A 6,009-nucleotide genomic window follows, 5' to 3' on the forward strand; every position below is an offset into this window, starting at 1 on the left:
TGGCGTCTTAAAGTCTCCTTATTGGCTGATTGGGTTGAACGAACACAGACTTGACGCTTTGCGAGCGCTGATTGGTTGGTGCCAACGTCAATCAACGGTACTTGGTTTAAGGTGCTAAAGAAAACATGGAACTGGAGTAAACTGTATTTTCCCTTTTATTTCGCCCGTTCCATGTCAAGGACAGATAAAAGGTGTTAGCAAATACACGTTCAGGACTGGATTTTCACAGGGTATGTGGGGTAATTTCAAACAGTTTATTTACTGTCACATTTGTAACCATTTAGCATGCACGTGTATTTAAAGAGACTTCACAATGAGAAACATCACAATTTATCCCACAAGAGCTATATACAATAGTCCTAGTAGAGCCAATGGCAATTAATGTGAGAGCAAGATAGTTTGCTACAGAAGCTAGAGAAGTAAAAGTGTAGAGAAAATATATTTTTTTAACAATAAAGTTTGTTTATATTATTTATTTAATAATTTATTAATCATTTTGGAAATGTAACTTTGGCCCACCGTTATAACTTTCATTCAGAGGTGTAAAGAGGACCTGAAAACCACTTACTGAGCCCAAATGACTCCATTACAAGTTACAAGTCACCAATTCCAATAAGATTTGAGTAAAAGTCTTAGAGTAGGCCTATCTACAGTAGAGGCTTAAGTATTTTACTGATACAGATAGGTTCAAAGATGCAGTCCTCAACACCTAAGAGACATGCAGTGAAACTCACAATTCAAAGTTCCAATAAATTAAGGTCGACACAACAGCCTCTTAAACTTCTACAAACATTTAAAGGGTTAGTTCACCCAAAAATGAAAATTCTGTCATTAATTACTTACCCTCATGTCATTCGACACCCGTAAGACCTCCGTTCATCTTCAGAACACAAATGAAGATATTTTAGTTGAAATCTGATGGCTCTGAAAGGCCTCCATTGGCACAATGCACGGTACACTCTCAATACCCTTAAAAGGTACTAAAGACGTCGTTACAAAGTCCATCTCACTACAGTGGTTCTACAATAACTTTATGGAGTGACGAGAATAGTTTTTGTGCGCAAAAAAACCCTAAATAACGACTTATATAGTGATGAGGATTTCAAAACACGGCATCATGAAGCTTCGAAGCGTTATGAATCAGTGAGTCGATTCAGCAGTTTGGCGGTTTGACACGCGATCCGAATCATGATTCGACTCACTGATCTTGCTTCGATGCTTCGAAGCTTCATGATTATGAGCATCACTATATAAGTCGTTATTTAGGGTTTTTTTGCGCACAAAAACTATTCTCGTCACTCCATAAAGTTATTGTAGAACCACTGTAGTGAGATGGACTTTGTAACGACGTCTTTAGTACCTTTTAAGGGTCTTGAGAGTGTACCGTGCATTGTGCCAATGGAGGCCTTTCAGAGCCATCAGATTTCAACTAAAATATCTTCATTTGTGTTCCGAAGATGAACGGAGGTCTTACGGGTGTCGAACGACATGAGGGTAAGTAATTAATGACAGAATGTTCATTTTTGGGTGAACTAACCCTTTAAGTCTTAGTTAAGCTCAAGTCCATAAAGCAATTGCATTACTCATCACAAATGTATTGGAGTAAAGAGTATACTTATTCAAAAATGTAGTCAAGTAGATAGTAATATCTTTGATACTTAGTAAAACAAGATAAACTCAGTAAAACAAACTAACAAAATAGCCAAAAAATACTTAAGTACAGTAACTACATTTACTCAAATAATTTACACCACCGCTTTCATTTGACTATTGTTATTAGAATCCTGTAGGCCTATGACTGTCTTTTAGCAGGAACTTTCATCCCAAGCCATTTACATTAGCTACAGTAATTGCATATAAGGATCAAAAAGAAGTTAAGTGCCTCGCTCGAAGGCAAAATGATGATAGAGCAGAATTGTGATCTCACTAACACACCAGTTCCTGGGTCACTGCTGCTTGGAATTAAACCTGCAACCATCAGAACAGAACTCCCACGTCTCATGCATCTATAATTGGTCTCATGCATTTATAATCTGTCATTACAGAAAAAAACAAACATAAGATATTTTCTACTCCTTCTGAGATTGAATAAATGAATGTTTGATGGTGTCAAATTACATCCATCATTCTAGGTAATCTGAGATGCACAAGTTTATAGGCCCAGGGACAGCAGGAATAATGTCTCTTACACTTTCAAAACAACACTGAGACACATATATATTTCAATTTATTTAGCACAGTATGAGGATATGTATACTATACTTGCGTATGTGAACAACTCATCTTCTTAAATGCTTAAAATTAGCCATTAATTATAAAAACAAATTATACATTACAGACAAATCTTTAATGATAAACCTAAAATTAGCCTAATAATAACGGCAGTGTAAGATTTAGCAATTTGCTTGATAAAAATGTTACAGCACTCAGTGTTCATGTCGATCAGCATAGAAAAATATGATTTGCTTTTAGGGAGCAGAATTTTTTCCTCCCAGCAAAACTGCAGAATGCTGTGGTCATTCTGAAAAAAATATTTCTTACTAATGATGGATTATGGGAATTTTACTTAGATCAGTTATACACTATTAAATACATACACAATTTACTGTTCAGTAATCCTGTGTATTGTACATTTGTACCTGTCAAATGTCTCATCATTGATGAAGATCTGTGAAATGTTTGTCACCACCCCTCGGTGCAGTGAATATACTCCATCTCCCCGTCTCACATCCTCTCTCTCTCTCTCTCTCTCTCTCTCTCTCTCTCTCTCTCTCTCTCTCTCTCTCTCTCTCTCTCTCTCTCTCTCTCTCTCTCTCTCTAGTAGATCTTTCTCCATTACCTTTCCTATAAAGCCTCTCCTACAACAAACTGTGAGAGGTCTTTCTCAGTGATCTCTGGCATCTAAATGGAGTCTTTTCCTGTCTGCAACAATAATAACCAATCTGGAAATCCCCCTGCTTTGCTGCCGTCTGGTATGGCTGGTCACGTGATCTTGCAGTCCCAGGGGCCCTGAGCCCTACTTGCCCTGGTCTCTTGGATGGTCCTGTTTACTACACAATCATATTGCTGTTAAGAATTAATAAATGGCCTTGGGACTGAATGGTCACCCACTGTTTATTACAGCCCTGGCTGTTTAGGTCACCTATAGCAGCACAAACTATGCAGTAATTGAATTATTTCAGCATTTTCATTTATCATCTTAGATGAATAGTTCATATTTTTTTATAATTGTATTATTATAATATATATATATATATATACTGTATACTGTATATATATATGTATACTGATCAGGCATAATGACCACCTTGTGACCACCTTCCTAATATTGTGTTGGTCCCCCTTTTGCTGCCAAAACAGCCCTGACCCGTCGAGGCATGGACTCCACTAGACCCCTGAAGGTGTGCTGTGGTATCTGGCACCAAGATATTATCAGTAGATCCTTTAAGTCCTGTAAGTTGCGAGGTAGGACCTCCATGGATCGGATTTGCTTGTGCAGCACATCCCACAGATGCTCGATTGGATTGAGATCTGGGGAATTTGGAGGCCAAGTCAACTCCTCAAATTCATTGTTGTGCTCCTCAAACCATTCCTGAACCCTTTTTGTTTTGTGGCCGGGCACCCTGACTGGTCTGCGTCTATGCAGCCCCATATTCTCTGCACTGTTGTTGTATGCTAACAACGATGCACTGTGTATTCTTCTTGAGCAATTTGAGCTTGTCTGTTTGATCAGACCACACGGGCCAGCCTTCGCATGTGCATCAATGAGTCTTGGCTACCTACAACCCTGTCAACGGTTCACCACTGTTCCTTCCATGGACCATTTTTGATAGATACTGACCACTACAGACCGGCAACACCCCACAAGAGCTGCAGTTTTGGAGATGCTCTGACACAGCGTCTAGCCATCACAATTTAGCCCTTGCCAAACTCGCTCAAATCCTTACGCTTGCCCATTTTTCCTGCTTCTAACACATCAACTACGGTATATATATTTAGGTCAGTGTAGATGTTATGCCTGATCAGTGTATATAGCCTACTGTACTGTAAAATATAATTTTATTTTATGTATATACTATCATTTATTATTTCATATAATAAAAAGGCAATGTTAGGTAGAATCAGTCTCAGTCACTATTCAGTTTCATTGTATAGGACAACATAAGTTGAAATTGAGAAAATTATAGAATTTTCATTTTTGAGTGAGCTGTCCCTTTAAACTAAGTAAGCAGTCAATAATCATCAAAGTCAACTGTGTATAAAGGTAAGCACTACTTCATTTGTTTGTCTGTTCATTCGGTGTCCATCTACACATTTCAATGCTATTGTTCAGGGCAAGGCATTTCCGCAAAAAAAGAAAGAAAAAGTGTTGGTCAGGTGTAATGTTACACTGTAGTCATTAACATAATGTGTACACAACGTGAGGTTTTGTTCACAGGGGTAACATTTCCTTAAAAATAAAATAAACATTTAGTAAAATGTGATCTTTGTCCTATGCAATGCTTCCTCAAACCCTTGTGGGTTTCAAAGTGAAGAGTTCATTTGATCTGGGATTCTTCCTTGTTTCCCGTCTTCCGCTTTCCTAATGTATTAGGGGCAGGACTGCAGACGCTCAGCCTGCAGCGTTTTCCCCTCTCTCATTTTTCAGTTTTATTTAAATATAGCCTTCACTTGTCCTGCAGCAGCTGGTCCCACAGTTTTCCCACAGCTGGGATAAAGTATGAGGCCAATGCGTGTTCTTGCTCTCAACTCTCCTTTTCATCTCTCCTTTTATTATACCCTACACTCTAAAAAAAAAGTCTCGTAATCATAAGGGAACCTTTTTTAGTGCTATATAGCACCAATTTTGGTGCTTCAGTGGTTCTTCAGAGGTGCTATATAGCACCTTAGTCAAAGAACCGGTGAAGAACCTCTGAAGAACCGGTGAAGAACCTCTGAAGAACCGCTGAAGAACCACTGAAGCACCAAAAATGGTGCTATATAGCACTAAAAAAGGTTCCCCTATGATTACGAGCCAAGAACTATTTTTGGTGCCATATAGAACCTTTTTTTTTTTAGAGTGTAACATATCTACCATGCATCTCTTTAGTACATTTGGAAACCTTGCAGTTTTTTTTTTTTTTACAAACATCTGGAGGTGAAAACGACATGACATTAAGCTACTCTTTGTCTCTGGGTGGCTCAGTGTCACTAAGGCACAGATTAGGAATTCTGTCCAGGAGACAGCAGTCGATGAGGCAGAAATCAATGAAGCTGATGCATGCAGCATGTGACCCCATGACCCCGAGCTCTGTGATGTGTCTCTGTGCGTTTTACACGTAATTGAGCATGTCAAAGGCTTATTCCGGCTGTTTTTGTGATATTACCTGGATTATGTTTGACGTGACTGAATCTGGATTTTTCTTAAACCAATCATTACCGTGAATATAAAAGAATAGGATCTATTTTCAAGACCAAAGTATTATCACCACTAAGCAGGTATGGGAACATCAGTGGTTTTGTTTACAATCTGAGGGCAGTTACGAGATGAATCTTTATTGGTATGTGAGCCTCACTTACTCACTTCCTTCCTTTCTGTTGCTTTGCATGACTGCAAAACAGCAACAGTAGGCCTGTCATCTGCTGGCAGACTGAATGCTTATCTGAGCGCTGGCAATCTGATTGGCGAAGACAGAGCTTGCACCTTCTGTGCTGGATTTAATTGACGCATTTGGTTTGTTATATTAGAGCCTGTCATCTGACTCTTATTGAACATGAAAATTGGGCCGGTGATTCTTTGAAACACATCCATTTATTCAGCTTTAGTGCTCGTGTTGCAATTCTACCACTGATACCTACATAAATGTTATGCTATTTATGCAAAGTTTAGCACACATGTACATTTTAATTAATGTAAATGATTTTAATATGAAGAAAACTATCAAATGTTTCATATTTAATATTAAATTATTAATATTTAATGTGTGATACTTGCACATGGTCTAGGAGCCCCTCCTACACAGCAAGAAC

The sequence above is a fragment of the Gobio gobio genome, assembly GCF_949357685.1.
Source record: "Gobio gobio genome assembly, chromosome: 17".
In the NCBI taxonomy this organism is placed as follows: Eukaryota; Metazoa; Chordata; class Actinopteri; order Cypriniformes; family Gobionidae; genus Gobio; species Gobio gobio.